Source organism: Cryptomeria japonica, chromosome 2 (assembly GCF_030272615.1).
Source record: "Cryptomeria japonica chromosome 2, Sugi_1.0, whole genome shotgun sequence".
Lineage (NCBI taxonomy): Eukaryota > Viridiplantae > Streptophyta > Pinopsida > Cupressales > Cupressaceae > Cryptomeria > Cryptomeria japonica.
Genome location: NC_081406.1, coordinates 534,980,973 through 535,007,183, shown reverse-complemented (window position 1 = coordinate 535,007,183; position 26,211 = coordinate 534,980,973). Strand labels below are relative to the sequence as shown.

The 26,211-nt window shown below is 33.0% G+C and overlaps 1 pseudogene; it reads left to right on the top strand.

The window, feature by feature from the left end:
- The first annotated feature begins 19,818 nt into the window (after nucleotides 1–19,818).
- On the top strand, nucleotides 19,819–21,831 carry LOC131052192 (trimethyltridecatetraene synthase-like; annotated as a pseudogene).
- Nucleotides 21,832–26,211: the final 4,380 nt, after the last annotated feature.

Sequence of the window (26,211 nt, the reverse complement as noted above, 5' to 3'; positions counted from 1 at the left end):
TGTCCAACATCAGCTAGCACCCTACTGCTGCTAGCACCAGGATCACCACTAGTCTGTCATGGAGCTTCAGCTCTCTATGCCTATCCCTGCATGTGGCCTTGTCCCTGTGCCAGTGCAGGGGCATGATCCTCCACATCCTCAATATGAGGAGCTTGCTCACCCGGATCTGTGAATCGTGGGAATGGATGCTGAAAATAATCTCTATACTAGGGCAATACCCTCGCATCCGTGACATCATCCAGGTAATCCCACCCTAGGCGGTGTAACCCTGTCAGCTCCTGCATCACTAAAGCATATGATAACTGTGGCGACCATCCCTGTGTCTCCTCATCTGCATATCGAGCATAAGCGATATACTCCTGCGAGATCCCCTGAGGCCGACCATACTGCCTAATCACTCGAGACATGACGAATCGCTCTACAATCATCTATGATCTCCCAATCAGTGGGCGTGTAACAAAAAGGTCCCTGTGTACTAGTCACCAGTCATCCCATGACTCTAAGCCTCTGTATGGTCTCCAAATAATGACTATCAAGTCATCAAGCTATCATCGCCAAAATTCTGTCTTACCCAGATGGGGCTGCGTAATATAACCAACATACCTATATATGATCGGCTGCCTGAGCTCTCTACTATCATCTACAATCGGCCGACAAATGGGAAGGTGCTCCCAAGCCCACACCTGCAAAATGTACACACTCACAGCCATGATCCACCCGTCTCTATAAATGATCTCATGCATTTCTCGATACATGTGAGCTAGTAAACACGAGCCCCAACCAAGTCTCTGAGGGGTCTCTATCAACCTCTCTAGCATCCGGCCCCATCCACATTGGAAACCCTACTGTCCTCTGTCCGACATCAAAAAGCGACCAATGAACCTTGCTAGAACACATGCCAGAGGATACTCCTCACTGTACCTGCTCATCAGTATGTCCCAACTCATGGAACGAGTCAAAATGTCAGGATCACCGAAGACATGCCTGACTGCCTGTAATCCGGGAAGGTGCCCTGAATCATAATCCACCTTATCCCTAGCAAAAGGGATATGAAGGATCCTATATACATCCTCGGGAGTGATAGTCAATTCCCCCACCGGTAGATGAAACGTATTATGCTCTGAATGAAAATGTTCTACCAAGGCCGTGAGCATTCTGTGGTTTACACAGATATCAGGTAATCTCAATAGATGAGTCAACCTGCACAAGTCAACATGGGCTTGCTCAACCTCAGATAAATGTCAAACTAATGCCATAGTGGGAGGATAAACACATCTAAACAGTATAGGAGGTAAGCGAACCTAAAAAAAAACCCAACAACGATGCATCAGAAAACACTCCAAATGAGCCTACAAGAGAAGTAAAACATCATGCAAATCCAATTAAGTCAAAAGCAAAATCAAAATTTCAAATTTAGACCCTAAAAAATGCTCACTGTTTCCCAAATGACAAAACACAGAAAGGGCAGCATCTCGTATGAGTAAAGAATAGGTGTAGTACGATAAAACAATCCAAAACGACAAACTTTTGGCTATCGCACGACAAAATGGTCTTTTTACAGGCATGTCGTATGATACTAGGGTGCATCTCGAATGATAAAAATATTGGTCTGAAATGACAAAATAAATTAAGCTAGTTACTCGTACGAGACAGGATCCTATCTCACACGGTAAAATGTAAAACTTGCCCCCACACATGCGAAAAACATGAAAAATGAACAAAAAAAATTCAAAATTGAAAACATAAAGAGGCTTAAGATCGATCACTTACCGTTGTCTCATAGTTTTAGGATCAATTATGTCTTCTCTAGTGCTCGAATCGATGCTGACGAGTAGGGACCACCATTTTTCTTGCAGAAGGCTTTTTGAATTTTCAAACTTGGAGGGTTAAAATGATTTGAAAATGACACTTTCGTCCCATATATAGCCAAAAACCTAATTTTTCAACTTGCTCCGATGAACATGAAAATTGTACCCTTAGCTAATTTGCCCGTTCTGATTCCATTTTCGAGATCGAAATCAAAATTCAAGATCATTTTTCTATTCAATTTCACAATTTGGATCACTTAGAACTCTTTTTATCAAATGCTCATTCTTTCTTCAAATTGCTCTCAATTTCAACGCTAAATCTTAATTCATTTTCGTTCTACACATCAACATTATGATCAACTTTGTGCACAATTCCTCATCAATCAATGCCAAAATTTCAAATGTTCCTCAGAATCAATTTGTGCTCAAATAACTTATTTTCACCACACAATTGCCTTTAATTATGCACCCTCATTATCTTTCAATTTCACTCCCGAGGGGGCATACTTACGACCTTATGACTTCACGTCTCATAGTTGAGAAATTTTTTTAAATCTTCATCAAAAGTCGAGCAAAATGTTTTCAACTAAAGAAAATCAATTCTTATTGCTAAGGGGCATCTCAGCTTCATCGCTTCACATCAAGTTGAGATCTCTCAATCATCTGAATCGAATCAATCGCTAGGGGCATATCAGTTTCATCGCTTCAAATCAAGCTGATATTTGTCTTTTATCTGAATTAATCTCTTAACATTAATCAGTTTCATCACTTCAAATCAAACTGATTATTTGTTTAAACTCAATTAAAAGTTTAAAGAGTATCTTTGATCACACTTAATCTAAGCAGGTGTTCAGTATTCGTTTCTTGATCAAGCTGGACAGTTTATTCTTCACTCATTGTGTCTTGATCAATCAAGTTCAAGATCGATTTTTATGTTTGCTCACTGCATCTAAGTTCAATCAAGTTCTAGATCAGTAAGATCTGCTTCTTGATCAATCAAGTTCAAGTTTGGTATCTTTTGTTTTCTATCGTTCCTCAGTTCAATCAAGTTTGGGATCGGTATCACTTTAATCAGACTTCATTCAGCTTTGTCGCTTCGAATCAAGTTAAACACCTTGTTCTTCATCTAGTTCGTGATCAATCAAGTTTAGAACTAGCATCTCCTAGACATCACACATTCTTTGAACCAACGCGCTGCTTGCACATTAATTCAAAGAGGGGCAAATGTGATACCCTAAAAATGGTCATCTAAACCATGGGCCCCTAATCTCGACAACATCACCAAGGTCCTAACCAAAGACAATTAAATCAATCTTGAGCACATTATTAATTCTTCAAATCATCAAATATCACATGGCAAATCAACTACTTGATAATAATTAAATATTTATTTAATTAATTGAATCATTTCCAATAATATCATTTTGATCAATTATCCCATTTTAATTTATTAAATATTCTTGCATATTTAATTAATTAATAGATTTTCCATTTAATCATACAAAAGGAATTAATTTATTACAAAAGAGGAATTAATTACAAAACAAAGAGTTGAATTGAAAATAAAACAAAAAAAGAATTGAATTGAGAGAGAAATCAAACTTGAGATATTATTTCTTTTTCTAAATTTAGAACTTGAAATTAGAAAAGTAATTAAATTGAATTATTGAATTATTCTCTAAAATTGGAACTCAAAGCTTTTCTGAAAAAGAAGTTCAATTGCATTGAAAAGACCTTTTTCTTGAATAAATCAAATATATGCATGAAATTATCTATTTTTATCATATATGCATGGAATTAATTTATCATTATTTCCAATGCAACTTGGACTTCTAATTTGAATGTATTTCAATTAAACTATAATTGGAATCTATCTCAAGGTTAACTAAACATGATTTCTCAATTATTTTCAATTAATCCTAAAGTGAGCTTTTTCTCTTGCAATTCTCTATAAATTCAGTCTTCAGCTCTCATTTCAATTTACCCCAGAGATTTTTGAGAACACGCTTGGAGATTATTATCGTGCTAATTTCGCTCTGGAGTCATTGAAGATTATTGTGATTTTTAGATTATTTGCATCCATCATTGCTTGAATTGATTATTCTTGCTTGAATTATTCACCCATCTTGCATCCATATACTTAAATATCATATAGATTAAATCCTTTGTCTTGGTGTAGTCTAGTCACTGGTATTGCTTATAACAATCTGAGAGCAATCTTATACTCGCATATTTTAGAAGGCAATTAGTCACTTTGTTATGGTTTTTTACTTATTGATTATTAACCATGCATATAATGACTTAATTGAAGTGTTGTGCTTGCAGCTACAGACCACTTTTTCACACACACACAAGTGTCATCACATAACCTGGTATGGTTACCATGGCAGGTTTTCCTAGGCTCTGGCCCCATCCTTTGGGTTACCCTAGCAACCTATTTTGAACCTTCGGCCCACCCAAGCCTCATGTGGACCCACACATCCTTTCATGAAGACAAGGATGATGGTTTTCCATTTCAGGCCTTCTCACTGCATGTTGAATCTGTACTAGCACTCATCCCATATGTTATCACTTATTAGACACACTTCCCATATGACACTAGACCATAAACCAACAGCTCCTAAAACCCAGGAATACGCAAGGTCAAGCATACAGAGTTTCAAAATGATAGGAATACCCACTTGGTCAAACAAGACTTCATACGAGGTGCACTGGCTGACAATACTCTAACTAGAGACTTGACTAGCAATGGTCAACAACAAACCAACATTCAACAACTGCATAAAGGACATGACCGGATACAAACCATTACATTAAAATAATAAATACTCAAGATCAAGGACATAAGCAGGTATCCAAATCAACAAATGACAATAATCAACAATCACAACCAAGGACTTGCCATTTCATAAGCAAATGTGAATACAAAGATTTAAACATGCAGAGGCATATACCAGAAGGGACAATCTTTTTCCATATTGATTAAACATTAAAAATCGATCTAGTTTTTTAAAGGATCTAAGTTTGATTGCAGTTATCTACCTCATCTAGGTATAGATCGTTAATGTTTTTCTAACTCACTAAGTTTGTTTGCATCAAAACATAATATAAATACATCATTACGAGTTTTTAAACCAAATTCACATGAATATAATTAAATAAACATTAACTATCTAAATATGATATTTAATCTTCAAATAAAACATCATTGTCATACTGGTTCGAAAATAATTTCTCCAAGTTCATCTTTTCCAGAACCAAGTTACACTTTTCAGATTAAGGAAATATACATTTAAAGGAACAAAAAATAGACAAACATTTCTCAAATCCACAAATTACTTCCTTACGCACATATAGAAAAATACCAAAATGAATATTAATTAATATATATTTATTAATATGCAATTAGTAAAATATAACCAATTAATAATTAATAACAAAATTAACAAATCAAGTATTTAATTAGAAAAATATGCATTAATAACAAAATAGAATTTGAATATTAATTAATGTATATTTAACATTATACAATTAATTAATTAATAACAAATTAATCATAAATTATTATTTAATGACTAAATTTAATCATAATTAAAACTTTATTTAAAATTAACTATTATTATAATATTATATTTTTTTTTCTTAAGAAATAAAAATATATATAAAAAATTATACAAAAACCCAAAAGAGGGGGGGGGTACCCACGTGGGTCCCTTGGTAGCCTACGCTACCATTGGTAGTGCTGCTACCACTTGGTAGCAGATCGCTACCATTGGTAGTGTGTTACCTCCTTGCATGGTGGGGGTTTTCCCTGCCACGTGGGGTTTATTATTATTATTTTTTTAATTTCTTTACTGTGAAAAAAATAATAGCTCACAGTCCAAGAATACAGTCTCAATAGAGACATAAAACAATTTTCCAGAAAACTAGAGGGTTTTCTAGTATTTGCATTTTTTTATTTCAAACAAAACCCCCAAATTTTATTAATACACAGTCTCATACAGAGACTAAAATATATTTTCCAGAATGTCCATGAACAACAAATATTGATAATTTTTCCAGAATAACTAGACCAATATCGATAATTTTTTTCGAGAATACCATGGTTTTCTAAATAGTAAAAATTTGTTGAATAACCATTCAATTAAAAAATATTTTTCAAACAAAGCCATATTTGGGCATGGAATTATTTCTCACAAATCTATTCCCCAATTTGCCAAACTTCAACTAATTCCCAATATGAAACTTAATAAGAGAACATTCAATGGGGATTTAACAAGTTTATTGCAAACAATCAACTTTTAATCTGGAATTTATCACAAACATAACCAGAAAACTTCAAGATCCATAAATCTCTATTTAGCAAATAAACCCAGAGGTAAACCAGAAACCTACCTTATTCCGCAATCCTGGAGATATTGAAGGAGAGCCCAACCTGCAAGCTCTAGATCGATTCTTTTCTTCCAGAAATATTTTCCCCAAAATTTCTCTAGAACATCTTCAAAAATGTCTCCCGGCCATATTTTTCCAAAAATCATTCCTCCCTAAATATTTTTCCAACCCTAGGTTAAATGCAAAGTTTTTTTGACCAAAAATCTCATTTCTAAAATAAAAATACTTTTGCACAATTTATTTCTAATTTAGAAAAATCAAAATGCCTCTTCCTCATTTAATTTCTAATTTTCTCCATTTTAACAAAATTAACCTTTATATTCCAATATATAATGAGGGTAAAATATTTTTAATTTAAATAATATCCCCAAATTAATCTTTCACACTTTATCAAATATATATTAACTTGCTTTTCTAATTAAAATTGATTTTGTTTAAATAATTAAAATCAACCTTTCTATTTTTAAAAGGGCAAAGAGATTAAATTAATTCTATTTCAAATAAATTTAAATCTTTCCCTTCCAAAAACATAAACAAAATAAATTAATCAATTTAAAATTAACCATTTAATCAAACTTGCTACCAATTTGGATTGAGCAATTCTAATTAACGATTAATCGCATAAAGGGAACCTATTTAATTAAGTCCCTTAATTTCTAATGCGTAAACATACATTAAATCAATTTAAACATTAATGATTAATTACTTAATTTAACCACGCTAAAAAACATGCAACCCAAGAAAGCCAAGCAGATGGATGACCTACATATCCACCCAAAGGGAATACTGATGATGACTGACGACACTCACATGAGCACGACTAAGGTCAAATGAAGGTCTCATGACCACCTAATCCAATTTCTAACGACCAATGAGGAACACTCAAACCTGCATATTCAGGTGGGGACGAACCTCGCACCCATGCGGTACTGTACCTACAATCTCCTGCAACCAAGAATCACACACACACACACACACACACACACACACACATTAACCGGTATGCATAATCATCAAAATGTTTGACTATAACATTATAACATAATAACTAACCAAGGTCAAACCGAAATTAGAATCTGATTAGGGTAGGGGTACTACAACAAACATGGTCCACATCCACCATTTTTTTTTTGAGACTCCTCTATATGATGGGTGGATGCCTATGTGAGGTACATATAAAAGGGTTTAAGGAAAAAAAAGCGAGCCATTCACTTATCTTGGGAAAGGAAGACTACCAAAAATACAATTGATTTATTGGAGTACATTACAAAATGAACTTTTTCATGTGGTTGTAACTGTTGGATTGAGCATTAGATACTCCATTCATAGACAACTTATTTTTGTTTCTCAAGTAATTTCCAATCTTCTTAAGAACCTGCAAAACCAAAACAAAAAATTGACTATTTTGTGTAAAAAATACTACTAGGAACCATGTTCTCAAATAAAAAAGATGGATCTTACCTATCATAGAAATGAAATCTCTCTATAGGAAATTTTGACTACAGAACAAGAGTATCAAGAAAACCTAGTTTAGCACAAAAAGGCATAATTTTTCACTAAGCCACATGAACCAAAAATGAATAAATTAGTTAATCTAAGCACATTCCCTAGGGAATTTGACCAATACAATAATAATGTTGAAAAACAAACAAGCATGCCTTTCATTCTTTTCCGCTAAGAATTCAATTGGGAAAGTTATTTTGAAAGTACTAAAAAACAAGCAACTCTCAACATATATTTCATTAACTACACAAGAAACAAAAGCTTCCAAGGTCAAGTGCTGCCCAAATCAACCAAAAAGAACTAGTGGCCGTTGTAGATAAAGTGATTTTGAGATTCTTTTTATGGAAAGCAACAATGTAAAATCATTTAATAAACAATATATAATATCTGAAGAGGGGAAAATGGTTAGCAAGGTGAATTCAAGTGGTTAGTGCACAAATAAACATTAAAAGATGTTAAAATATGAAACATGCATAAAACCACATAAAGACATGAATAAGATGTATATACCTTGCAAACCTTTACCTCTCCCTTGGATTGAGCCTTTGGTGAAGTTGAATAGCACCTCTCTCTTCAACTTGATTGGATGGGCTCCTCTTGCTTGCTTGATGTGGATGGCTCTCCAAATGTGCACAATATGATTGATGGGAGGATGAGATGGATGGATAAATGACTAAGTGATGGATGAGTATTGATTTGGCTATAGTTTGGATGCTTTGATGACTTTTTTGAACTCAAATGGGCAGCATAAGATTGTTAAACTTGGAGGTGAAAAATGAAGGGATGGAGTCCTCAATTTATAAGAGGAGGAGAGGAAGAATGGACGACTAGGATGGATTCAAGACGAAGGGCTAGGATTTCTTGTGAGCTCACACAAGGCCCAAGAGTGGGTGTGGAGACCAAGAGATATGCCTTAAATACATTTCTTGTCTCCACACTCCTCAAGGTGCATTGGGAAGATTTCCCAAGGTACCTTGAGAAGAGAAAGGTGCATTGGGAAGGCTTCCCAATGTGACTTGAGAGGAGAAAGGTGCATTGGGAAGGCTTCCCAATGTGCCTTGAGAGGAGTAAGGGATGTGACATTCCTTGAAGAATGGAGAGGAGGAATTAAAAATTCTCCAAAAAGGGATAATCATAAGGGTTGGAGAAATAAGAAGGAATTAAAAATTCCTTGGGAGAGGGGATGCCTAGAGGAATGTGATATTTTGAAAATCTCACATTCACCTAAGAGAAGAGCATTTAAAGCTAGTGGTTGGATGGAAGGGACAAGGGGTTGACTTTGTGGCTAATCATGATGATTAGCCATTAGCAACTCATTAGGAGGGGGATTAGAGAAAATGTTAGGTGGGATTAGGAGTTGTAGGAGGATTTGACTAGGAGAGAGAATGAGTGGAGGGAATTAAAAATTAGAAGAATAAGGTTAAGTGAGTTTAGGGAGTTTCTAGAAGAATTTATTAGGTTAATGATGAATTAAGAAGATGGTTTGTAGGAATCATGTGGGTTAACTAATTAATTGAAATTAATTAGCTAAGAGAGAGATTTGTGAGGAATTAATTTTTAGAAGAATAAAGAAAGGGATTGATTTATTAAATAAATCAATCACATACCATAGTGACAATATTAATTATATTTAATTAATATTGAGGAGAATTTGAATTAACACAATTAAATAATTATGTGAGGAATTAAAAATAATCAAATAATTATTTTTAAGTGTCTACAATAGCATTGACATAAAGTGACTTTTTCAAACTAGTTATCTATGTCTACCATACCAACACAAGGAAGCTACTATAATATTCAAATTTCTAGGCTATATGATAAACATTGAGCAAACATTTGCATACTTGGGTAAGATATATGGTCCTAAAATTCACACAAAGTTCATGAAACAAAAGTTGTTTGATGGTGGAACAAGCCAAACATAAAAAAATATTTAAAATATTAATGGTTATGAGCATGGTAGTCGTTGAAGAATTTAAACACATGCAAAAAAATCTATAGTGAAATTTCACTTCTATCTCTGCTATTTGTTATGAGTAATTCCTCATAAAGTATATTCCCATAGGGTGTTGCACGGTGTTAATTCATGCACCAATAGGCCAAGTTAATAATTTTATTAGAATCTATCATTCTCCTAGTTATATTGATGATGATATCCATGGTGAAGTTCTAATTCTGCATGTGCTACTTGTTATTATAAGTAATTTTTACATAGTGAATGCCTTAACAATTTTTCATGGTGTTAATGGTTATAAGCATATTGTTTTCTAAATAATTTAAACATATACAAAAAAACAAATTACTACAATAGTAAACACAATTGAACCTTTACGTGATGTATGATCAGATCACTTTTTATAAAAAGAAGAAATTTGAGGGTGCAAATTCTGCTAGAATTACTATTTTTAATTTTGTGAGACTGTAATTTTCATGCAAAAATAGCGAAAGTGGAGTGAAATTAAGAAAAAAAGTGGAGAAAAATTAAGATAAATTAAGTTTATGCCAATCACATAGTAAATAATAATACCTTTATCGACGCATCTTATATTTATTAGATTCAATAAGATGAGGTTAGTACTAACTCACAAATTGTGTATAGAAAACTTGAGAAAAAAAGTCTAGAAATATTGGAGCAAAAATAGTTCTTTGGTGAGCACTGGGCATCTCCTGGTTGCTCATAATCTTTCATTTCAATACAAATAAAATTAAAAATGACTTCATGTCATCCAAATGTTTGGTGTATAAGTAAATATACATATCTCAATTGAGTATTATAGTACCTAATAGTAAGCTTAGGGGGTTAAGATTTGAGGCCATAATGCCAATGAATACCTCCACTTTACCGAAGAGTTTACCACCAGTGCCACAAGAAATTATTTCAGCTATTCTTAGGATTCTCTCTCCTAGGCAAGGAGCATACCAGAAATTGTTTATAATCATTGATTTACCCCCCTCTCAATGATATCTTGTGTTATACAAAGTATTTTAGTGCTTTTATCGGAGTAGACAATACCTTTACCATAAATTTTAGCGCATACATAAGGCTTTAGCGCATTCGTTAGACAAATTAGCGCATTGCTGAATAGGTTAGTGCTTTTACTAAAAAGAATAATGCTTTCATTGAAAACATTAGCACTTCTGCCGATTTAAAGAATTTAATCAGAACTGGTAGAAATCAGAAACTTGCGATTGAAATAGATAATCATAAAGACTCAATACGACTTCAAAAATAACAATAAAACGGATACAATAGACTTTGGAAACAAAATGACAAGGCAAAATACTTAAGCAAGAATCAAAACATGATCCAAGAATGAAAAACATGCACATGAAAATACTAAAGTATACACAGAGAGCCATGCACAACAAAATCAATATAAAAACCTAACCCCCCTATCAATATTTATATCTATTATATAATAATATTAATCCAAATACATTTCCAAGCTACCCAGCCCAAGAGAATCTTTTACAAACACTGTGCAGATAGCCTTTGAAAATCAAATGTAAGAATCATAGGGATAACATCTCCAACCTGGAACAATAGAAGTGATGGACAAATAAAATTGAAGAAGAGCAATCCAAGTTCCAGCCAAATCTAGCAAAAACTCCAAGCAAGATCCAAAACCATTCTTCAGATGGACAAAAAGATTTCTCCCAGAAGCTAACCCTAGCAGAGTTTCTAGAAGCCAATAAATAGAAAATCATAGCCAAAACTATACAAAATATCGGTCAATAAAAATAATGCATTAAAATATATTTCATACCTACCATAACATAGATCAAGGAAAAATAATATAAAATATTATATTTTAAACTTATCAAGCTCAAACCAATGGTAAAATAGGGTGGGTAGATTAAACATTTATTTAATCAATCGAAGAGGGTAGAAATAGAAAATAATATAATCAACCAATAAAAATAAAACCATGGGCACAATTAAATATAAAGCCCAATAATTAAATAATCAAAGGATATAAACAAATAGCCACATTAATACGAAAATCACAAATTATTAAATAAATAATAAATAATCCTTGGTATTAAATCATTAAATTAAATATAAAATCAAAGGATAAAATAATAATAATTCTCAATTAATAATCACACATTAATATTAGATATTTATACAAATGATTATTTAATTTATTATTATAAATTATGTAAATCATTAATTTAATTTTAACATTATTAAACTATATTGTCCTATTAATTAATTAATTAATAATTAAATCAATCACTAATCACAATACTACACAACAATTTAGTATAACTGAAGAGACCACTTGACGCTAAACAACATCTCACACCAAGACACTAAACTGACAAGGGTAATCAACTTAAACCTAGAGTATATAATGGGTTTTCATGTCATCTCCGATCAACTTGCCATTGGGATGAAGACATGCTCGGACCTGTGAAGCTAGGTGGAGTCGATGTATAGTACTTGCAAACCTACCGTCACCAACACTTGTACAACAACATATATAATAACACATAACGTAAATAAATAGGCAAGTGAAGAGAATCACATCATATCATGCTCGCAATGAGTGATATTACATTGTCTCTATCATGAATACACTAAGAAGACATTAATGACAATCAAGCACTATCATAATCATCATCATCATATCATGAAATGGGGTTAGTACATAATAAAATACCATCAAATTACCATAAGAAAACATGAACCACACATTTAAAATGAGCACATATCAATCATCCAAGAATAATCCATCATCACAAGAATCTAGGAATGTCATCATCCACATGTAATCATGATGTCAAGCTCAGTATAATATGTCTAATATCCATAATGAAGCATCCAGATCATAAGTAAATCCATAAACATCCAGATCAAAGCATCACAAAATAGTCTAAATTATGTCACAAATAAGAGATAACAAAATATATGACAAAGATAAATTGTATTCCTATCAATGATGCAAAATACTCAATTGACTGAGTTGATTGAAATTGAACTATTGTTTGATTTTTACATATAATGTAAATGATCCTTCTTATAAAGGCAAGGCCATATGGATATGTGAGCACACAATCATGACACATGGCTCAATGAGAAACAAGGTTAGGTAGGAGAAAGAATAAAATATTCCACATGAGGTGGATCACCCACCGAAGGTGGAATGTAACAACAAGATAAGACCACAAAAGTTGGAATTTCTCAAGTACATACATCATCCCTATGTGCACACTTCCTTAAGTATCTTATATCCAAACTATTATGAAATGCATTACCCTAAGTCAACTTAAGTAAAGTGTAATTATGAGACATAATTTACACCAACAGAGCTTAAGAAAAAGTTGTGCTATGCACACCGTACCTTGGGGAAAAGTAACACATGAAGTCTAATTCATATCTCCGCGAAGCTTGTCATTTTATCTTTAAAGTAAACATGTTGTTTTGCCTTTGTCGATTGGCTAACCATCTCCACGTGACCGATAAAATAATAACTGCTTGAAAATAGGTAAGCAGGATTTGTCTAGGCTAATTGTATAATATGTATGGAAAGCATATAGTTATTTCTGCTTCTTAGCTACTATTTCAAACTCCAAAATATATCAATATAGTTTATTTTTTAATGCTCTACCACAAATCCAAGGAAATGAATGCATTATCTTCTCACTACATTAATTTCTCCACTTCTTCACTGTTCCTTTCTATCACTTTCACTGCGCTAACTTTGCATAAAAAATATCATACAATGAACTGTTAAATCCAAAAACACCCAAACAAAATTGTTGATATAGCTCCATCACCTAGAAGACAATAGGTTTGCACATGGTAATTGTTCTATGCTTTTCATTTGATTAAGAAATATTTCTAATGGTATAACTCTGTCACCTACAAGACAATCATCAATTATCCTAACCAATTAAGTAGTATACAATATCATTATTTGATTTAAATATAATGTGTTATATCCAAAAAATTGTCAGATACTGAAGAAGTGCATGAAATCAGGAACACTAAAAACAAAATAAAATAATAGTATATTTGAGACTTCCACAAAAGATAATAGTTCAATTTTTTTGGGGGAACAAACCTATGTATAACTTTTTCTATCTACAAAGTTTTTCCCAAAAAATTGCTTTTCTAAAATATAACAAGACCTAATCATCTTGATAAGTAAATCAGATCTACAGATAAACAAAATTTCAGCTAATTGTTGATGCAACACCAAATTTACTATTGGAGTAATTGCAAAGTAAAATAACAACCTACAATTGTAAGTACTGAGCATGTTTATTTTGAATTTAAAGCATAAGTATTTGTTGCACTACATGTGGATCCAAGTACAACCTGGGTTGGCTTAGTGGTGGATAACTTGTGCTCTTGAAAGAGAGGTCAGAAGTTCAAATCCCAAAAGGGGGTAAGGTATGTATGCTTCGTTTGTAGTGCAGTTAGGTAACTCTTGCAAGGAGTATGAGGTAGTTCCATAGGACTCTAACCCATCTCTAGACCCATAAATAGCCTTTCCTTTCCTTTTCTTTAACTCTTATCATAGAGATTGAGACTCCAGCCATTCCACCAACCATTCCAAGGCATTGTGGGAATGTGAATGTTTCACAAAGCGATGGTATATTACTTGCAAACCAATTAGCATGTGAAATGTCATTGATGAAGTAAACATCCTCTACCTTAAAATATATATTTACATTAATAAACAAGGCAATTGAAAAACCAAAGCATCTATAATTTGCTACAAACATATTATGTTTCTTTACATAGAATTGGGACCGATTGACATACGGATTGGACAACGCTTGACAACTAATATAAATTAAAATAAATTTATCATTGAAAAATAAGATAAACTTATATTATAAAATAGAAAAAAAAAGATTGTTTGTCCAAAAATATTTACTCTTAAAAGAGATTAAAATATTTCTCTGTGCAACTCTAGAATGATTCTCGACAGAGTTCTTTGCTATGGCTAAAAATGTTGCGTCTATATTTAGATTTTATTTAGCTGAAGTTTCAAAATAATGCATTATCCCTTTTAATGCACACCATTGATTTTCTTTCTTCTCAGAAAGATTACAATTTTTTTTTGAAAAAAATCATACAAAGTGAAATGGGAATAATTAGATTCTAATTTTCTAAAAAGAAATTTAACTCCTAACTATGTGCAACTATCTAAGGAAAAAAGACAACAAAAGACTAGATAAAAATATAATTTTTTTGTTGCAATGAGTAGACAAACGATCCCCCAAAAATGGTATTAACTTGTTATATAAAATCTTCAAGAAATTCATAAAATAAGTTGAAACTAGATTTCAAATTTGAAGAGATGGGTAAAAATGATAATAAAAATAAAATACCTAGAGAATTGGCCTCTTGACATAAAATTAAGTTTACCAAAACAGTTTGAGAATTAAGTAAAAATTGGAGAAAGCAACAAACCTGGTTTAGAAAATCCAAATTCTAATTGTCCATGTCCTCAAATGACTTCAACATATTGACATCATACACACGAACATAGCAATCCACTCCTCTGCAGAAAGCAACCCCAAGACTTTGAATTCGCTCCTTTCCAGCTGTGTCCCATCTCTGTAGTGAAAAATTAATCTCACAGTTTAGAGACAAATTTATGATCAAACAACTTATTCCCAACAAAGGGAACCAAGGACGTGTCTAGGCTGGCCTAATTACAAGGGAATTATGCAAACATATGTGATTTAGATTTTCCAATGCGTGGCTTTGCAAGTTGGGTGACAACTCTTTAACATGTGCGACATGTAGCATGTCCATTATCTAACCAACATAGTTGAAACCATAATACCCATCCAAACTTTCATAGGTCTCTACACCTTCCCTTGCCTCGTAGCATTCACAACCTCCTTGTTTTCGCTTCTTTTAATATCAAAAACATTTACAAAGCCTCTGACAATCCGCAACACACTTGTTACGATGAACCCAAACCTCAATATTAGTGTGTTCTCTTGCATTGATTTATGTGAATTCAACTGTCTACCATATACTTTGCACAAATATGTTGCATAAAAAATATGCAAGTGGCACATGCCATATCTTAGAAAAGAAATTTATGCAAAATATTGTAACAATTTGACTGGTTGAATGGAAAAGGGGTAATCATTGATTATCGTCACTACCTCTGCTGTAGTTCCATGTCAAGAACTAATAATAACATTCAAATGAATCTAAATCATCTTCATTAATATTGGCGTTTCTTGCTTAATATTAATTATGACCATTGGTGTTTCCTTCTGAGCTAAAATTATTTTAGCAATCATAATTTCATTCATTCAAATCAATTTCTTGTCAATATTACTTTGACCAGCTATGGAATCTTAGATCATTACGTAACAATTTACTTATTAGTTTATTTGGTAAATGATTAAATTAGGCTATCATAAATGTAAATCAAAATAAATTATTTAAAAGTTAATTATATATTTATATATTTATATATATATATATATATATATATATATATATATATATATATATATATATATATATATATATATATATATATATATATATATATATATAATGAAGTGTGTAATTATTATTAATTGTTTGATTGTTAAATTGTTAATGTCTAAATAATACTATTACATCATTTTAAAATAAAAAATTATAATCATTCAACTTAAATAAAAAAGAAACAATATAATTTTTATTGTTTAATCTAAAAAGTATTAATAATAGTTTTAAAAATATATATAATTGACATCTATTTAATAGTGATTAAAAATTACTTATTTTATATTTATTTAAAGAAAATAAGATAACATTTAAATGCATGATTTTTCTAGAGTTTATGATAAATTTTCTCTTTTCAAGCTTAATCATCTAGATGATGGATCATGGAGCATAAGCTGAAACATTGATTAAAAAATTGATTACATAGTCAAATCCAAAAACCATCAAATAAGATAATATTTATCATATTGGTAAATACTAGAGATAATAGCTGTGTGTGTGTGTGTGTGTGTCTTCCTTATCTAGAATCTCCTTACCTCTCCTTGAATCTTTGTCTGTCTGTCTGTCTGTCTGTCTCTCTATTACTTCTTTATCACCTCCTTTATCTCTCACTCTTGTCCCCTCTATCTTTATCTCCATCCCCTCTCTATCTATATCTCATTATCTCTACCTCTCTCTTATTCACTCCATCTCTCTTTCTCTATATCTTTATATCCATCTCACTTCTCTCTCTATCCCTTTCTATCCATCTCTCTCTCTCTCTCTCTCTCTCTCTCTCTCTCTCTCTCTCTCTCTCTCTCTCTCTCTCTCTCTCTCTCTCTCTCTCTCTCTCTCTCTCTCTCTATCTATCTATATATATCCCTCTCACTCCCGTATCTCTTTCTATCTATATTTTTTTACTACTATTGCACCATCTCTCTCTATCTCTCCCCTTATCTCTTTCTCTTTATGCATCACTTTTATCTTTGGTTTTTTTACTTTAAACTTTTTAAACACACATAATTATTCCAGAAGCTACGTGTAATACCTATATAAGTTTTTGAATAATCATTTGAAAATATATAATTATTTCATAAATTTGTTTGTTCTTTTGGGTTACCATTTATTTTCTTTTAAGTTCCAACTTTTATTATTATACATTTTAATAATTATTATATTTTAATATATAATGAATATAATATATGAATAAAATTACATGTCTAATTTTTAAATTTAAATTTAAATGTATTTTAATAATTATTATATTATAATATATGATATAAAAAATTGATTTTAATATATATTACATAAATTTTAATACCACTTTATATCTCTATGTCTACTTTCTATATATCTTCATATATTTGTTTGTCTCTCTATTTCTTTGTCTCTATAAATCTCTCTCCCTCTTCTCCCTCTCTATATTTCCTTATATCTCTCTCTTAATCACTCTATCTCACAATCTATATATATTTCTCTACCTCTCCGTGTTACTCTATATCTCTCAATCTCTTCGTCTACCTCTCCCTCTTACTCTATATATCTCAATCTCTTCATCTACCTCTCTGTAACTCTATCTTTCTTTATCTCTCCCTCGCCCTCTCGATCTATTTATCTATTTGTCTCCCTCTTCCTCTCTCACTCTATTTTCATCTCTACCTCTATCTTAATCTCCCTCCATCTATTTATAGACATATCTCCCTCTCTATCCACCCATCTCTCTCTCTAGAAATGTATATTTATATCTAATTGTGTATTTATTTTTATCTCTCCATATTTCTTCTTCCATTTCTTCCTTTAACTCTATCCCATAATCTAGATCCATCTATCCCTTCCCTTATATATCTCCGTCTATATTTCTCTCTTTTTGTTTGTATCTCTCTTTGATTCTCTATCTCTATATTACCTTTTTTTATTATAAGAAACATAATCCTTTTACATAGGATTCCAATAGACTATATATTTTTATTGAGATCAAGAAACCATTATATTTTTTTTCTTTGTCACCTTCTTTTTCTCTCACTTTTTTTCTGCTCTATATCTATATCTATCTCGCTATCTCTCCCCCTCCTGTCTATTTATATCTCAGTATCTCTACCTATGTCTCTTATATGCTCCTTCTGTCGTGCTCTAGATAAGAGATCTAGGCTTAGATTTAATACTTTTTGAGGTGGATCTTCTGACACCATTGCCCTTAAAGCACCATACATATACTCCACTTTCTGCCTTTTTGTTGAGCTCTTGGGATTTGATCATTGAACCTTTCCAATTCTCTTGCTTAAATTGTTTCTGGCCTTTACCGATCTCATCAGCTGCAGACATAGATAGAGAAAGAGAAATACCCGTCAGTCTGGACAACCATCTTGCACTGTAGATCGATATTCTGGCAATGGGCACAGATCTCACACCTTTTGTATACACAATTCCACAAATATATTTGAAATCAACAACTAAAATCTTGAAGCAAGAACTCCATGTTCACAAATTGAACTTTTTTAGGTCTCAAACGTCCATCTGACATAGTAAATTGGGTAAAACTAAAAAGAAATCCAACATTTAACAGAATTAAATGAGTAAAAAATAAATTGTTGTATAGTGATCCTATTATGTAGATAGAGTTTTGAATCTTTGGAGTGAAGTCATAGTTGTTCGAGTTGCCTTGTGCTTAGTATTTATCTCTATCCACGGCTTAAATCCGTAGAAAGATTTTCATGACTGCAAAGTTTATTATTACATTTCCTTCTATAATGAATTTCCCATGCTCCTCTTAAACATATACTTCTTTTCTACTTTAGTTGACTTATGTTTGTTGGGGATTGTAAACTATAAATTCATATTATGTACCATATGGGCACTTTCTTTTACATAATGCCTCTGTATAGGGGTCTATTTTAGTGGATTTTATGTATCGAGGAATATGTTTGGTTTAGATAATTATTGTGGTACGTTTGTTCAGATTGTATGAAATTTATTTGTTTGTCTGGTTTTGACGTATTCTATTTATAGGTTAAAGAGTTGCATCTTATTGGCTTTCTTCTTGGTGGCTATCATACAACATTGAATGAGATTGTATTTAAACTATTTTACTTGATTTAGTCGCCTAGATGCTAGGATTAATGTATATCTAGGATACACATTCATTTAGGCTTTCAAGACTTAATTTGCTAGATCAGAAAGGAATAAATTACTACAGTGTACATCTTGAAAATTAGTGTTCTATGCAAAGGATCCAAAGTAAATCTTAACACGTGAAGTTTGTTAGAAACTAAAGTTCAAAGGATAGCCTGGGCAGTATATATTGGGTTCTTCAAGCACAATCTTTATAAATGGAGTGAAACTACTTGTCTTTATAAATGGAGTAAACTACAGTATGAAGGAGTGTTTAAAGTATAGTCTTTACAAATGGAGTAAAATTATGTGTGAAAGAGTGTATTTTTCTCTTCTATATAAGCTAAAATTATAAAGTTTATTTATGATACCCGACACAAAATATAATACAATACAAATGTTTGCAATTAATAGAATGAAAAAATTCTTAGTTGACCTAAATATTTTAGACGTACCCATTGCACACCAAAGTGCAATTCCTAGTTATGTATACATTTACATAAGAATATTTACTATATCCAACGTACCGATGCACGTTTCCACAATTGTGCCATAGTCAACAGGAAATTAATATAATACCTATGTTCTCCCGAAACTTCGTCTTTCTTCCTCGATTCTTCATCACAAAATTATTTTCAAATAGAGTCTTCCATCCAATCCGATCTCCGATTAACGCAGAGCTGGGCTCTACTCCAATGCAACCGCACCAATTATGAAATCAGGCTCCTTAGTGAAGCACTGACATCACAACAACTCTCATCCCCTTCGTCACCCACGATAAGGATTAATTAAAAAAATTCTCATCACGCCTATAAATACCCCACATGATCCCCTGGACTGCCATCCACTGCAATCGCAGAGCACACAACATTTGTGCTGCGCAATGGCGATGGAGATCAACGTGCAATTGCTGTGCTACGTCGCACTGGCCATGTTATCACTTTACGTGATTTACAACAGATTTCGGCCCTCAATGAATTTACCGCCGGGTCCTCGCGCATGGCCTGTAATCGGGCACCTACATCTTCTGGGTACTCTGCCGCACAGATCTCTGGATCGACTCTCCAAGTCGTACGGGCCACTCATGTCAATCAAGCTGCGCTCCGTCCCCTTCGTTGTCGCGTCCTCTGTTGAAATGGCACGAGAGATTCTCAAGACCAACGACCTCACTTTCGCCTCGCGTCCCAGGATTGCGGCGGGGAAATACAGAGTGTACAACTACTCCGACATAACGTGGTCGCCCTACGGTGAGCATTGGCGGCTGGCCAGAAAGATCTGCCTGATGGAGCTCTTCAGCACTAAGCGCCTCGAGTCGTACGAGTATATCAGAGTGGAGGAGGTGGCGCGCGTGGTGGCCTCTGTTTTCAAAAGCTCCGCCGCCGCTCAGCCTGTGCATCTGAGGGAAGAGACCTCGTCCGTGAGCAACAACATTATTTCGAGGATGGTTTTGGGGCGGCGGTATTTGGATGAGAATGGCGGTAACAAGATCGAGCCCCATGAGTTTAAGGAGATGCTGGAGGAGCTTTTTGTGCTCAATGGTGTGTTTAACATTGGGGACTATATTCCCGCACTGAGTTTCCTTGATCTGCAGGGCTATGTCAGACGGATGAAGAAGCTAAGTCGAAGATTTGATATCTTTCTGGAGGAGGTGCTGGAGGAGCATTACCGGCGGCGGAAGAGCGTGCCGGATTATGTGCCCGCTGATATGGTGGACGTTTTGCTGCAACAGAGTGATGATCCTGCCAACAATCTTACCAGGCACAAAGTCAAGGCCTTCACTCAGGTAAATTATAATCAAATCGGGCTCTTATCAAAAAATCCTAAACGAAAAGTTTTTGATTAAAGACGTGTTGTTGGGCTTGCAGGACATGATAGCTGGCGGAGCATAGAGCTCTGCTACGCTTATGGAATGGGCGCTGGCAGAGCTTCTGAGAAAGCCCGAGAATCTGGCAAAGGCGAACGAAGAAATGGACAGAATAGTGGGGAAAGAAAGATGGGTGCAAGAGAAAGACATTGGTGAGATGGAATTCGTGCAAGGGATAGTGAAAGAAACTATGAGGCTGCACCCAGTTGCCCCCATGCTGGTTCCTCATCTTTCCACTCAACATTGCAAGATTGGAGAGTACGACATCCCCGCCAACACCAGAGCATTGGTGAGTGTGTGGAGGATTGGCAGAGATGAAAGAGTGTGGGAAAAGCCCGAGGAATTCAGGCCAGAGAGGTTTGAGGGCAGCAGCTTGGATGTGAAGGGCAAAGATTATGAGCTGCTGCCTTTCGGGTCGGGCAGAAGGATGTGTCCAGGGGCCAGTCTGGGTCTGAAAGTGGTTCAGCTGGGCCTCGCTAATCTTCTCCATGGCTTCCATTGGCGCCTTCCCGCTAATATTCAGAGCCCCCAAGAGTTGGATATGACCGAGACCTATGGCCTTTCGACACCCAAAGCAGAGCCTCTGGTTGCCATGGCAGAGCCTCGCTTGCCTCATCATCTCTAACGTTTCCCTTAACCTACGTTTTCCATAAATAATATATTTTAGTGCGTCTTTTCATCCTTTTTCCTTTTCTTTTCTGGCCTTTTGTCTTCCTCTAATAATTAATAGTGAACAAAAAAACATATATTTTAATAATACCTCTTTTGTCTTTTAATGTTAGTGCGTCTTTTCATCCTTTTTCCTTTTGTTTTCTGGCCTTTTGTCTTCCTCTAATAATTAATAGTGAACAAAAAAACATATATTTTAATAATACCTCTTTTGTCTTTTAATGTCTGATAAATAATATATTTTAGTGGTTCCCACATTCTCAAAGTCATCAACTTTTAGTTTTTTTGGGCTTGGGAAACTACTCCCATTGCAGCTGAGGGCTATAGTACAAATGTGGGAATAATATATTGATGGATGACTTATTATTATTTTTTATATAAGAAAACAAATTATTATAAAGTAGATTTGGTTTTTATCTTAATTTTAAAGAATCTTCAAATTTTAGATGGAATAAAATTGGACAAAATTATATATTTAAAGTATTGAATATTGGGGAGTGCTTCAAGTGGTGAAGCACGAGGTCACAAGGTCTAGTCTCTCCCTAACTCACGTGGTATCGGAGGATGTGTTGCGCCGCATCACCAGTCACGTTAAAAAAGTTTACCTAACGCACCGCATTTTATAGGGGGATGCTACACCCTCTAAACAAAAAAAAAAGGATTGAATAATAATGTTTGTTTTTGTATTAAAAAAAAAATTGTCTCATTGAAAAAATTGTTTCAAAATCATACTACTAAAGTTAGTTATGGTGGAATAAGTAGAAAGAACACCATAAATTTATACATAATAAATCACAATCTTGTGAAGTGTTGTAATCACATTTATAAAAATATTGAAGTGTCCTCTGCCCATATCCTAAATAAAGCAATGATGATCATTTCTAGTATTAACGTTAATGTCATTCTAAAACAAGTCAATTTAATTGAAAAAATAGCAACCCAATTTCTTTTCCTTCATAACATTGAAATCATGAATAATGATGTTGATGTCTCTCTTTCATTTATTTAATAGCCACTACTTAAAACATAAGAAAAAAACTATCCTTTAAAATGATAAACAAAGGTCTTAAAATCAAATTTCATAATATATTTAACAATTATTATGTAATAATATTTATATTTATTTTAAAAATTATATATAATAAATTATTAATAAACTTTTCGCTTTTATGAATAGAATCTTCAAATAATATTAATTTTAAATTTTAACTAAAAATGATCTTAAATTACTATTTTCTTAAATAATTAAATCAATATATAAATATATTATATTTAACTTAATTACCAATTGAGAAAATTTCTTATTATATCCTTTAAAACTTTTGGTAATTCCCTTCCCAAGAGTGTAATGGCATCATTATTTATTTCCTTTTAAATAAATTTTAACAATGTACTTAAATATTTTTAAAATTAATTTCTAAAGTTTAAGTTTTTATATGTACAAAACAAGTTATTATTATACATATTTTTAGAGCTTATAAAACATTGAAGTATAATATTTTTTTATGTATTTTTAATGTAATTTTATAATTTTAATAAGATATTTGATTATGTATAATATTTTTTAAAGATAGAATAAATTAAACATTTTTTTTTTAAATAGTATGAAAATTAATATCATTTTGATATTCATATATTAAATCTAACATTCAACAAATAAGTGTTCTAATAGATTCATCTTTATTGTCTATTCAGTTAATATTTTTAGAGTGGAATTTACATTGACAAAATAATTATTAGGATTATTGGATGTTTTATTTTACCCTTGCATTATCCACATTGTCATTATTTACCACCTTAATTCTTTATCTAGTATTTGTTTTCTATAACTAGTAAGGAAAGAAAGTCAATGCACACAACTGTAAAAGTCTAAAGGTCAAAGTTAATATTCTCAAAAAAGATATCATACAAAAGACTTGACACAAATAATATATGCACTAAATCAATTTGTAGATTAGTGTCAATCATATTAGTAGGCATAGAAAGGCATAGCTTCCAAATCCAAGTTTGATATCACATGTACTAATGATATCTTTATTTAGTCATTAACTTTATCATACAATATCTAAAATTATTCTCTAACTTTTTTATAACCATTATTTAACTAATTTCTTCATTCAAAATGTAACTCAAGAGCATTATTGTTTAGATAAAAAAATAATATTGCAAATATGATTTTATGTTGTCATTGATGTCTACGAAGGTTTGGAAAGTTGGTCCAAAAGTATGTGATTAGTGGTGTTGTATTTTTCATTGATATCTACCAAGGTTTGGAAGTTGGTCGAAAAGCATGTGATTAGTGGTGTTTTATCTGGAGTATGCTCATGGGTTCATAATATTGATATATGGAGATTAGTGGATATTGATGTAGATGATATATTTGGTTGACTCATGGCTATTATAGAGCATTGAAGATGTATTCAGGTGTCTGCAAAAGATTTTAGCTAAGTGTGACTATTTTTGTAGACAAGGTTTAGTTTTTTGGTTTGCATTGTGTCGCATTGATTCATCTTTGCTTGTGGTTGTAGTATGATGTCTGTGGATGCAAAAGAATATTATATCCAATATTTCATGTTCTCATTTGATCTATGTAGCTGATCTAGTGTCAATCTAAGTGTTGGCTCTGAAGTGACAATGTACTTGTTTGCAGGAATACTTTGCATTCCTTCGCCTTTTGATGTTTCTCATGTTGTGGTTCTTTGATATAGTATTGTTAGTGTCAAGTGATGATATGTTGTGCATTTGCATTTGTTGTGGAAGTCTGCACCATATTTTGAGTATGTTTGACTAGGTTGCATCAACGATTCCATCCTTTGGAGGTGACTTGAGTGTTTTTGCCCATGTGGTAGCATGTAGAGTTGAAGGAAATGATTTAGGATTGTTTGGAAGGTGTGCTGAATAGTGTGATGCTTTACATATCTTGTTTCCCTTCTACATTGCTTTGTTGAATGTATTTGTGGCCAACGGTTTATACTCTACATGTTGCATCTAATTAGGATGACCTAATCGATGTATCTTCTTTGTGTGGATGATATATAAAGAATGGGATCTTTTGAAGAATCGTGTGTGTTGTGTATGGTGTAACTGCAAAGGTGCACAATTGTAGATGACTAGTAAAAAAGTCAATTTCAGATGCTTAGAATAATGAAGTGTAACAAACATTTCAAGGGATGCACTTCTACTCACTTCAATAATAATTACTCTTTATAATCTAATCTATTGTATATTTCCCTAAAGAAGTGATCTTCAGTATTTTGCAAGTCCATTATATCTTTCCCTAAGTTTGTGTGCCTTAGCCTACACATCCAAATCAGGAGTAGTTAGCTTCCTTGGCCTAGCCTAAAACTTTGTAATTTTTTTTCATATAGTGAGATAGTTCTCACCATGGTTTTTATCACATTAGGTTTTCCATGTAAAATATTGGTGTTCTTGTATAATTAATCTTTTATTTTCTATTATTTACTTTTGCACATATGATAATTGGAATGAATGATAAATGAATGATTAAGTTTTAATATATGCCAATTCACCCCCTCGCCCTCCTCCCCATTGAAGAGGAGGGGATTTGTTACCTCTAAGATGACGAATTTAAGAGAACAAACCAGCCACCACTACCTCACTTTACTAGTGCTAAAGGTGAGCTAGGGGATAAAAACATAATAAATGAATAACCACTAAACTAATTTAAACAGAGTATTAAATTACATAACAAAATAAAGGAATTCTTATTATTAAAGAAATACATAAACATAGAACAAATTATACTAGAGAACCCACTCAGGCTCGGATTCTAGATGACAATGTGTCGTGGGGACGTTTGCACACCGCATTGTCATATGTACGTACATAATCCCAAAAATTACACTAGAAGTATCTCAGAATCCGCTCTTAGCAACATAGAACCTATTCACCACCTATGCACATGAAGATGAGGGAAAATGTTGGGGCTATATAGGGCTTTGCCTCAGTCAGATCCCTACTTTGTGTTTCCACCACCACAAACAACCAAATAGATAGAGTGGATAAAAGAGATAATTGTAATAGAAACTAACCCCGCTTAATGGAGGAAAACCCCTCCTACATAAGATGCAAGATAAATGATAGATGCAATAGAAACAAACCTCACTTAATGGAGGAAAACCATTATTGCAATAGATACAAGATAAATGATAAAATGATAGACTAAATTCACCTAGACAATAGATACATTTAGATATACAACAATGCAAAGCATGCAATGTTAGAGATGAAAAGATAAGAGATAAAAGAGAAGAGAGAAGGGAAAGTGTTCAATCCAAACCCTTCTCTTGAGATGAGAGCATGACAAAGCTCAAGATAGTTTTGTTGTTGTAAGATAGTAGCTAAGTAGTTATAATGAGAGCTAAAACATGAGAGCCAAGACCGTG